The sequence below is a fragment of the Cnephaeus nilssonii genome, assembly GCF_951640355.1.
Source record: "Cnephaeus nilssonii genome assembly, chromosome: 12".
NCBI classification, from domain to species: Eukaryota; Metazoa; Chordata; class Mammalia; order Chiroptera; family Vespertilionidae; genus Cnephaeus; species Cnephaeus nilssonii.
Genome location: NC_137083.1, coordinates 20,159,641 through 20,172,369, shown reverse-complemented (window position 1 = coordinate 20,172,369; position 12,729 = coordinate 20,159,641).

Here is a 12,729-nt window from a genome sequence, read left to right as displayed (position 1 = left end):
TCACCACTCACTCACTGACTCACCCAGAACAACTTCTAGTCCTGCAAGTTCCACTCATGTTAAGTGCCCTGTACAGGTGTACTATATTTTCAAAGGTTTTTTTATACCGTTTTTTTGTACCTTTTTAATGTTTAGATATGGTGACATATACAAATACCATTGTGTTACAGTTGCCTGCAGTATTCAGTACAATAACAATAGCCTAGGAATAATAGGCTACCCACGTAGTGTGTAGTGGGCTATACTGTCTAGATTTGTGTAAGTGCAGTTTATGCCGTTCACACAATGACAGAATTACCCAGCAACACATTTCTCAGAATGTATCCCTATCGGCATGTGACTGCACACTAAAAATGTCTCATCTTTCAGATTCCCTGGTTGATCTGGGCAACTTACAATGAATAATCCTGCTTACCTTTAGAATTGCATAAGAAGTGTATTTAAAGAGAAAACTAAAGTTAGAATTAAATAAAGATTAAACTGGTTTAACTAGATATTGTGCTTCAAAACTAAAGTCAAAATGCTTTACTGAGGTTGGAAAAAGAAAACAGAACAAAAAACAACAACAACAAAAACACACCACCAAACAAACACTCAACCAAAACAAATGTTGTACTTGGAGTTACTGGCCTTGCTTACCAGTATCAGCTCCACCTCTAATCAGGTGTGTTAGGAAAATGTTGACAAGTGACTTTAGGAGGCTGGATTAGTTGGCTCTTTTGATCTATTTTTAAAAAGAGATCTGGGAACCTATGATTTTAAAATGAAGGAAGGATATAGAATGGAAAATATTTTTCTTTTTGCATTAAATTATTTTTATGGAAGTGTATTTGACATATATTAGTTTCAGGTGTACAATGTAATAATTCAAGATTTGTATATATTGCAAATTGATCAGCACTTTAAGTTTCATTAACATTCCTCACCACTTATAGTTATAATTTTTTTCTTGTGATGAGAGCTTTTATGATCTACTCTCTTTGCAATGTGCAATAAAATATTATTAAGTACTAGAGGCCCAATGCATGAAATTCGTGCAAGAGTAGGCCTTCCTTCCCCCGGTTGCCAGCATCGGCTTCCCTCGCAGTCTTGGCTTCATCTGGAAGGACATCCAGTCTAATTAGCATATTATGCTTTTATTATTATAGATTATTATAGATAGTCACCATGCTGTGCATTACATCCCTAGCACTTACTTATTTTATAACTGGAAGTTTATAGTTTTCTACCCCCTTCTCCTATTTCACCCATCCCCCATAAAAATATTCTTTCATCCTGCATCATTGTTAGGAAAACTTCATCTTGATGCTATGATGCAAGTTCAATTAGGGCCAATCATAACGCACATATCAATACGACAGCGCCTAGAACCATGATCATGCTTTTCTTTTGTCAATACTTCTGCCATAAAAGTATCTTGGGTCCTCAGCAAATAGGGGGAAATACTCAACGTTTCCATTGCCGACCTCCGTGAATATGCTGCACGTGGCTGTTACTGGAGACCAGGCAGGAAACACCTGGCTGCTGTGTATCTCAGTGAAAGTAGAAAGTCAGGGGGCTTAACGTGAACTCTTTTCAAGTTTGCAGGAAATATTTAAAAACATTTCCTTTGTTGCTGATTTTATTAAATGCATTTTGTCGTTTGTAAGACCAGATTTTGGATGATAAAATAAAAGATATTATTCTATTTCCATATAATAGAAGGGAAATAAGTAGCATAGAGTTTAAGTGACTCTTTCTACGGTCACACAATCAAACACAAATCTTGTGTTTGTGTGTTTTTATTCGGGATAAAATTCCAAGCAGGGACTAGAAGAGTCAACAAAACAGACCCCTTGCTCCCCCTGTCAGCAGCAAGTCAGGCAGCAATTGCTCCGTCCCACTGAACACTTCTGTTGCATGGTCTCCCAGACCCTGGTTTATCTTGGTTCTCTTCCTGCCTTGTCCACGCCTTCTCTGTTTCCTTTGCTGGTTCCTTATGTCTCTAATCTTTAAACATTGCAGTATCCTCAATGCTCAGACTATTTTTTTCTTTTTTCCTGTAGCGTATTCCCTGACTTACTACTCTTTCCCAAAGTCATCTAATACCATCTATTTATCGGCAGCACCATGTCCCCACCTCTCCTGAACTTCAGACTTGCATATCCAGCTCAACACTGTCACGTGAATGTCTAATAGGCATCTTCACCGGATCAAAGACAAATTCCTGATTGTAACCCCAAGCCTTGGTCCTGCCACAGACTAACCATCCCTATTTTGGTAAATCAAAACTCTGTCCTTGCACTTGCCCTTGACATCATTCTTTATCTCACAGCCCATTTCTAATCAGCCAGCAATTCTTATCAGCTTTAATGTTAGAATGCACCTAGATTCTGATGACTTCCTTTTATCTCCATCACCAAGCCATCATCATCTTCCCTAGAGGACTATTGCAATGAGGCAGAGTTCGTACTGTGATCCATATCTCCTGATTTTCAATCTAGGGCTCATTTTAAGCAACAAGAAAAGATAAGTGGAAGAATCATCTGGACTCAGTACTTTGGACTCTCCTGGAAAGAGAGAGGGTGAAGGAAAAGTCTAAAACACATTCTCAATGCATAATATATTCTTATGTCTTTAATCAAAAACTTCTCAGAGATTCCAAAAGACTTCCAATGTAAGATGATTATGACACTTTTAAGATACATATTTTTATTGATTTCAGAGAGGAAGGGAGAAGGAGAGAGAGATAGAAACATCAATGATGTGAGAGAACCACTGATCGGCTGCCTTCTGCACGGCCCCCTCTGGGGACCGAGCCTGCAACTGGGCATGTGCCCCTGATCAGAATCGAAACCCGGGACCCTTCAGTCCGCAGGCCCAACGCTCTATCCACTGAGCAAAACTGGCTAGGATAAGACACTTTTTTTTTTTAAAGAGGGAAAATCATTCTTTTTAATCTGTGCATGACATATAAAAGTAGTGTTAGAAATCAGAATACAGAGTAGATTGCTCAGGACTTTGTGTTCCCCAAATTTCATTTGAAGTTAACTCTGTTGGGAGCAAAAGTTAGGAAAACAAAGACTAAAGTCAGAATAGAGGAAATCCTCAGCTTTGCCATGATCCACAGGAGACGATACAATTCCAGGCAGCTGAAGCACGTGGGGAATCCGACTGCCTGAGCTTATGGGCATTAAAATCTCCTCCTCTTAATCTCCTTACTACTGCAAGAGCACCAACAATTTAACACTAAAGATGCTTGTAGCAGCTGCAAAAATGTCTAACCATTAAAAAAGAAAGTGGAAAAATAGGGGTATTTGCATGTTTTACAAATTTACTTCTAGTTGCCCAATAATTTCCTTTAGTGGAAAAAATAAGTATGAATATTTAGATGCATAAACTCTTATGGATGTAAGAAACTTTGGGAATTCAAGGTTTTCATATAGCTATGACTATCTTCCTGTGACAGATATTTCTCTCTATGGATTTAAATTCTTTAGCAACTCTATCATTCCCCTTCACATTATCTCAGGGTTGCCACTATGCTGGAGTGGAGTGGGAGGATTTCTGGGAAGGGTATATGAGAAATAGTAAGATGGTAAAAATATAGGTCAGGAGTGAAGTAGAATACAGGCGACATGGCAGGAGTTACTATGTTGACTAAATGAAGTACTGAAATACTTATACGTTAATATGCTTTCTACATGCCAGATCTTTATTCTATGCACAAGTCATATAAATATAGTCATGTTTAATGAAGGCAATAGCATTAGATAGAAAAATTTATATTCTGCCTCTGATTCCCTTGATTTTTGCAATTCGGATCTGAGACTGTAACCCTTTGAAGGTATTACAGTTTGAATGTGGTATCAGATAGGATTGTGCAAGAAAACAAACATTTGTGGAATTTCTACTATTATACCATTCTCGGTATTTGATTATTTCTATAGTCACAACCTAATTTACTCCTCATACAATTGTGTGAGGTAAATCTTATAATCCTCCTTTCATAGTTGAGAAAATTGAGGCTCTGAAAACTTAGTCTTCCAGTTGGTGACAGATGACATGCTCTTTGCCTGACGCAACTCTGCTCAGTGAGGAAGATGATTGGAGATGTCTGGGGAAACGGGAAAGTTAGAAGCCCCATTGTCCATCTCACTCTTTAGTTAAATTCTCAATGATTTTTCCTCTGATAGTTTTCAAAGGCAAGTTTATAGGACTAAAAAGAAGTCGAGGGTTAATGAGAAAGAATGTTTTCCCTGTTATATTTATCCACATATTGCATTATATATGTGTATTATATATTATATATTATATATATATGAAATTTGCAGAACCACACCATAATATTTTAATTTTCATTTAACCTGTATCACTCATCTTTCTTTACTGGTTCAAGATTGGGTAGAATGGCAAATGACTGGATTTAGGTCCATCAACCCTATAAGACTCTAAATTTCTTTGTGTTTCACCTTCTTCTCTTTTCCCAGGCTCTTCAGTTATGTAAGTGGTGGACTGGTGTAGCATCCTTCCCCTGAACCACAGTTTTTGATTTATTATTTCTTGTTATAGTTATCATCCATTTGAGAGGAGCTGCCAGTCATTAGAAGTTGTTAGTGGGCACAGATATAAACTGCTGTCTTTCTCTCAGTGCAATCACTGTGATACCTGCTAGAGTGTTCGCCTGCTTCAAGTATCTAGGAAGGGTGATCAAGGAGATGGGCGTGTGGTGTCCTCCTGGTGTCAACAATTCTGGTTTATAGCACTGTAGCTACAATGCCACCCTCTAGTGGCACACTGAGGTACGCCCCACCCCAGGTTCTATCAGAAGAATTTTGGCCTTTTTTTTTCAGGGGCAGGGGCACAAAATATAAAACAAACGCTTTCTTTTGAAATCTGATTGGTTATTTAATAATAAATATATATTTGTATCTGTCTCATGAATAAATATAATATGATAAATATGTATTTGTTCTTAGTCTGCTCTATATTTTGTCAGAATTACTTGGGGATTATTTTGGCCAAAGGGGGGAATAATCATTATTCAAAACAAAGAAAACTTGGCTTATTAGAATTTCAGTTTCCTAAATCCTGGCTAGATATCATGTTTTCTGAAGTGAATAAATTATTCTTTTCAGGGTATTTATATTCAATTGAATATGGAAATGTGAAAAAATCTGAACTTTAAACTGTTTTAAATAGCAACCATATTTGGAACATTTCCCAATGCGAGTGACAGACAATTAAAGGTACTTTGCATAAACTTGAACATGAATTAGAAAGCAACTGATTCTTTGAAGACCAAGAAGAAAGAAAAATGGCTATTTAATCTTTTTGCTGCATGTTGAGGTGCTCTGGAGCAGGGAAGACAATTGATGAGAAATCAGAACATGACTGTTCAATTTGCAATGCTGTGAATATTATCTAAATGCTAATCTTTAACAAATATTAGAAAAGGAAATAAGCCACCTTCTTACTAACGGTGTGGTTCACATTTGTCATTACAGATCAGCAACAGTGAGCCTCTTAAGTATTCAAATAGGTTTTCCTGGAGTGGCATGCTGTCTATATAAATATAATATCTCCATAGAATGTTATATTGTAGTATTGTAGAACTTTGTGCTTTATATTCATTATGGCCTGACACCAAAAAATCACAACTAGAGTCAACTTTTTTTAATAAAAGATACTATGACTTTATAGATTGATAAAGATTTGTTTTATTGGCTCCACACAATTAGGCCCCTTCCTTAACAAGGATGGCCTGATTTACCAAGAGTTCTTTCCAAGTATTTGTTTCTTGTATTTTATTGTTAATCTTTCATCTTGAAATCCATTACTCTTCCCAAGACATTTTTTGCCAAATAGATTCCCTTGATAAAGGGAAAAAAAATGGGTTCTAAGAATTGATGGAGTTAGTGTGCTACACTAAAAGAAAAAAAAAAATTTAAGTTAAAAGCTCCTTGCAGTTCCTTGACCAGAAAGAACTTGTGAGTGAGACCAAATTTTACACTTTGTTTCTTGTAAAATGTATCCTTTAACATGAGTTTTTGATATATTCATATCTTAATATAGCAGGCATTTATCTAAAACCTATAGACACTGGCTTCCTCCCACCTCTTCCACCTGTCATCTAAGCCAAGACATATTCAAATTCTGATAGGCACCGTCTTTTCCCTAATTAGTTCATCAACCAATCAATAAGTTCTATTCATTCCACTTCATCACTGTTTATTTTTTACTTTTGTTCATTATCTCTACCATTACCCACTCTGCCTTATTTCAATCCTCTCTCTTTCTTGCTCTCTTTCTTCCATTTTTCTGATCCATGAATGGATCAGAGTTGAGAAAGACCAGCTTGATCTGTTTCACAGTTTTTCTTGTGGTTTCCCTTATATTTATCAGTTCCATTTTGAAGCCCATATCCCCCGCCCAAAGGCATTATTTTTATGTATTTTTAAATCACATATGAAGGTTTGTTTGTCCATCACCACAGTCATAATACAGAACTAAAAAAACATCTCATATTGAACTTGCATAACCCCACCCACCTCCCTCTGCCCATCCAACCTCCAGCCCCTTTCCCTAACTCCTAACAACATGAATCTGTTCTCCTAAAAAATGCCATTTCAAAATTGTGACATAAAAATATGTAACCATTTAGAGTTGGCTTTTTCAAATCAGCATAATTACTTAAAGAGTCTTCTATATTGATGTTTGTGTTAGTAGTTCCCTTTTTATTATTCTACTAGAGGCCCGGTGCACAAAATTTGTGCATGGGTAGGGTCCCTAGGCCTGGCCAGCAATCAGGGCTGATCAGGGCCTTCTGGCTGCCGGCTGGGGCCTTTCTTAGTTCAGCGCTGCCCCTGGTGGTCAGCACATGCCATAATGAGCGATTGAACTCCTGGTCTCCTGGTCGAACTCCCAAAGAGACACTTTGCATCATATATATATGAGGAGCTTAGGCCTTGGAACTACTTAATTTCTATGTACTTTCAAGATCAATGTCATTGGGGTACAATTTAATACAATAAAATGCATTTATTTAAGTGTAAGTGTACTGTTTCAATGAGTTTGAATATTTGTGTTCAAAATCTGGCATTGCCATTTTCCTATGACCTTGAGTTAATTATCTAAGTACTCTAAGCTTTAGTCTTAAGAGTCTTCAAATTCAATACTTTCTCTCAATAATTGTTACAAGTAGACAAAGATAGGATACTTGAACAGCACTCTAAACCAATTTGATTAACTTAATGTGTTTATAAACACATCACCAAGAACAGAATACAAATGTTTTTTAAAATCTCATCGAGTATGTACTAAGAAGACATTTTTTGGCCATTAGATATAACTTAATACATATATATTTTACCCAATTCTCTATTGATAGACACTTTGGTTGCTTCCATGTCTTGGCTATAATAAATAATTAGAGGCCCAGCGCATGATTAAATTCTGCCGATAGGGTTCCTAGGCCTACCTTCCTGTGATCAGGGCCATCTTCTGCCCGTTTGCCAGTCCCCAGGCTGAACGCCGCCTCTGGCGGGGCTGTCAGGTCACTGGGATCCCCAGCTCATCCCCGGCTGCTCCGGGGCTCAGGCCTGTGGGAAAGCAGATGCCAGAAACTTCACCTCCATGCACATGCGCTGGGCCGGCTGCTGATGGAACGCGCTTGGGGCCGCTCACATGGGCGCTGCCGCTGCTGCTGCCACTGCTGCTAGGGCTTGAGGCGCTGATGGAGGCTGCAGGGCATGCCCGTGACCTACCCATCCCGGTGTGAGCGGCTCCGAGCGGGCAGCGTGTTCCATCAGCGGCTGGCCTGGTGCACACACATGGAGGTGAAGTTGCCCGTGCCTGCTTTCCTGCAGGTCTGAGCCCCTGAGCAGCTGGGGATGAACTGGTGATCTCAATGGCCTGACAGCCAGCCTGGTCCTCCTGCCACCCACCCCGGTTCCCCCTTTCACCATCGCTGATCCATCGGAGTCTGCGGGCTTGGGGGTGGGGGGAGGGACCAAGAGGTCAGCAGTTCAGCCTGTTTGCCAGTCACCAGCCCCCAGTCCCGCCCTGGCCCCTCTCACGGGCGGGGGGAGAGGGGGTGGCGACCGAGAAGTGGTCAATGCCACCTCATGGTGACTGGCCGTTTGGTCATTTTGGTCATCATGCTTCTTGGCCTTGTACTATGATGATGTTGCAATGAATATAGGGGTGTCTAATCACTATGTTGTTCACCAGAAATTAATGTGATATTCCATGCCAACTATAAAAAATGAATTTATTTTAAAGAGTGAAAAAAAAAGCCCAGTAAAAGTCAGTTTTACTAAATCTTCTGATTTAAAAAAGAAGTAATATATAACATAAATAGTAATAAATCAAGTAAAGACATTGAATTTGAACTTTAAAACCTTCACAGAAATAAACTGCAGAGCCAAATGGCTTCAGCAGTGAATATATAATGACATTAAAGATATTCAACATTACTAATTATCTGGAAAATAGAAATTAAGACTATATTGAGATAGTACTAAGCACTTATTAGAAGAGCTACAATAAGAAAACTGACAATGACAAGTGTTGACAAGGATGTGGAGAAACTAGAACTTTCACATGCTCCTGATGGAAATATAAAACTGTCTGACCACTTTGGGAAACAGTTTGGCAGTTTTTGAAAAGTTATTTATACATATATACACATAGTATTTGACTCATCTATTACTCAGGTATTTGTACAAAAGAAACAAAAGCATACGTAGGTATAGAATTTGGATGTTCACATAGATGTTCATCACAACGTTATTCATATTAGCCAAGAACTGAAACAATCCAAACATCCATCAACAAATTGAAATACAATGGAATACTACTCAGCAGTTAATAGGAAGGAGCTTTGTTCCATGTTACAACAAAGATGGAACTCAAAATAATTAAGCTGAAAGAAGGAAGCCAGACAAAAATGAGTAATACTGTATTTACGTGAATTTATGTAAGAGACTTGAAAACACAAACAAATTTGTAATGACAGAAAGATCAATGATATCTGGAGACAGTTTTGGGGGTTGAGGCGCAAAAGGGAGGTATTATAAAGGGGCACGAAGATACTACCTTTAAGGTGATGGATATATTCAGTCTTAATTGTGGAAATAATTTGTTAAAAATTGTACAGTTTTAATGTGCAATTTTTTTTTGTTATTCCTCCCCCGAGGATATTTTTCCATTAATTTTTAGGGAGAGTGGAAGAGAAAGGGGAAGACAGAAAGAAACATCGAAATGAGAGAAACACATCGACTGGTTGCCTCCTGCATGTGCCCTGACCAGGGCTGAGGCCAGGGAGGAGCCTGCAACCAAGGTATCTGCCCTTGACCAAAATCGAACCTGGGACCCTTTGGTCCTCAGGCTGATGTTCTATTGACTGAGCCAAACCGGCTAGGGCAGTGGTCGGCAAACTCATTAGTTAACAGAGCCAAATATCAAAAGTACAACGATTGAAATTTCTTTTGAGAGCCAAATTTTTTAAATTTAAACTTCTTCTAATGCCACTTCTTCAAAATAGACTCGCCCAGGCAGTGGTATTTTGTGGAAGAGCCACACTCAAGGGGCCAAAGAGCCACATGTGGCTCGCGAGCCGCAGTTTGCCGACCATGGGGCTAGGGCAATGTGCAATTTGTTTTATGTCATTTATACTTTAATAGAGCTGGTAAAAATTACCAAAAAACACAATGAAAAATATTTCAGATTTCTTGATTCCCCTGAATAAAATGAACAATTTTGAGAGAAAAAAATGATGAATTAATTATTCTGATCACCATCCTCGGCTAAAAGACAGTGTAAAAAAGTAATGTGTGTACATCAATTTCATAAATTTGTCTAAGATGTGTTTTACTGTTAGAGGCATGTGTGACCATCTCTAAAGAACTATTATAACCTATGCTGAGAATCATGAAATACCAGTTCATGTCCTAATTCTCTAAATAAAGCATTATTAAATCAGCACACCAAGTGCTAGAAGTTATATTCAAAAAGCAAAGTCCTTGGGACTCCTAGTTCCTCCATTAAAAAATTTTACTTAATATTAGCTAAATTAATAAAATTAAAGTAAAACAAGAAAATACCAGAATTTTAACAATAACCAAAATGAGACCTCCCCAGGCCTGTACTATAGTTCTTAGGAATTACTGTATTGTCCTTTACTTTCTACCAGTATATTGTATTTATCAATAATTGACAAAAATTATTCATGTTGAGAATGATGAAAAAGCGTGTGGTATAATGGGAAAGTCATGAATGAAGGGCCTGCCAATACAAACTGTAATTTTAGAAAAGGAAATTCTGAGTTTCATTGTCTTCTCTATAAAATTAGAGGGTTAAAAGTGTTTTTGAATTTATAAACTTTCAAATGCAGGTAACCAAATTATAAACTGTGTTTTTAAAATATATATATTTCTTTATTGATTTCAGAGAGGAAGGAAGAGGGAGAGAGAGATAGAAACATCAATGATGAGAGAGAATCATTGATTGGCTGCCTCCTGCACACCCCCCATTGGGGATCGAGCCCGCAACCCAGGCATGTGAACTTGGCCAGAATCGAACCTGGGACCCTTAAGTCCACAGGCCGATGCTCTATCTGCTGAGCCAAGCTGGCTAGGACTATAAATAGTATTTTTAAATGAGCCTAGACTCAGTGTGTATGTGTGTGTGTGTGTGTGTGTGTGTGTGTGTGTGTGTATGTGTATAGATTATGGTTAAATAATCATTTTATTATGAAAACAATAGTAACTTCTGTGTATTTAATAACTCATTATCTTTAGAGCATTGTAAAAATATTAAAGGATATTAAAAATAGTCAGAACATATTACTTTTATTTAAAAAATATTTCCTATATATTTTTCTTTATGGAAAAAAACACCAAAACATCATATTCTAAAAAGTAAACTACTTTTCAATACCTCGAGGATCATCTGTAGTTTTTTTCATCTTTAAAGAGTTGACTGAACCCGTCAGCATGAACTGACAGCATGGGGTAGCCTCAGCCTGCTGTGACCTGGATCAAGAATAATAGTACTTGAATAACTACCTCTAATTAGTTCAAAATGATTTCTCAAACAAAAAGACTTTTGGAAATGACACAAAGCTATTTTCTTTCCGTTGAGCTCCAGTCTCAGGGATATTAGCCCCAAGCTTGCATGTAGTTTATGGTCTTTTATTCCATCTTATATTACCAAATGTCTAGTTTGGGGATTACTGACCGAATTTAATTTACTTTTCAAATCAATCTTTAATTAACATGTAATTGTTTTCATGTTTTAGAAATTAAAAACTACTCACGCAGTGTTTTATGTTGATAGACCTCCTTTATTTTAGGAATATGATTGAAAGTATCTTTTCCTCTAAAGTCAATAAATAAAAAGAGAAAGAAAGGAAGGAAGGAAGGAAAAAAGGAAGGAAGGAAGGAAAGAAGAAAGGAAGGAAGGAAGGAAGGAAGGAAGGAAGGAAGGAAGGAAGGAAGGAAGGAAGGAAGGGAGGGAGGGAGGGAGGGAGGGAAGGAGGGAAGGAAGGAAGGAGGAGGAAGGAAGAAAGGAAGGAAGGAAGGAAGGAAAGAGGGAAGGAAGGAAGGAAGGAAGGAAGGAAGGAAGGAAGGAAGGAAAGAGGGAAGGAAGGAGGGAAGGAAAGAAGGAGGGAAGGAAGGAAGGAAGGAAGGAAGGAAGGAAGGAAGGAAGGAAGGAAGGAAATGTTTTAAGCGGCACTCAGGCAGGCATACACAAATTTTCCGCCTCTTAATTAAGGTATTCAGGAATTCTGGATTAGATGCTCTCTATTCTTCAGATTTAAAACACTCTTATCAGGAAGAATATGTTAAGGGCTCAGAGCTTACTTCCCAGGAGCCAGCCCAGGCCAGTCCTGAAGAGAAGCCTTTCTTTGAAATGTGCAGTTTGAGCAACTTAGGTCTACTGAGAACCCTTTCCTGTGCATTATTCAACATTATTTTTATGAAATTCATTCATAATGTTACCTGTGGTTGTAAATCCTTTCCCCCCCCTCATTTTTCTAGCATTCCATTGCATGAGTATATCACAATTTATGATCCATCCTTCTGCTGATGAGTGTTTGGCTAGTTTTCAGTTTTTGTTCATTATGAATCATACAGCTACAAACTTCCCAGTACAGAGATTTTCTGGTAATGATACATATATATTGTAGTTGGAAGTATACCTAGGAGTAGAATAGCTAGATGATAGTGTATTCATATATTAAGCCTATGGAAATACTTCTGAAGTATTTTCCAAAGTGTCTACATGGTTTAACAAACAGTGGATGAGTCTTGGTTGTTCTACACCTTTGCCAACATTTGGTGTTATCAGTCTTTCATTTTAGCCATTCTGGTATGTGAGTAATACTATTTAATTATGGTTTTAATTTGTGTTTTGTAATGAAGTTGAGTATCTTTTCATAGCATACTGATCATTTGGGTATTATGTTTTGTGAAATATTCATTCAGATGTTTTGACAAATTTTCTATTAATGTGTCTCTCTTTTTCTTCTGATTTGTAGGATTTTTTTATGTTCTGGATTTTTAAAAAATAGTTATATATTTTTGCAAATATCTTCTGAAGCTTTTGATTTTCTCTGACTGTTCAAGTGGTATTTATTATTTAATGAAAAAAATTAAGTTCAATATAGCCCAATATAGCCAGCTATTTATTATTAGCATTTTTTAATATGTGGTTTAAGAAGTTTTGTGACTTCATTAGAAATCA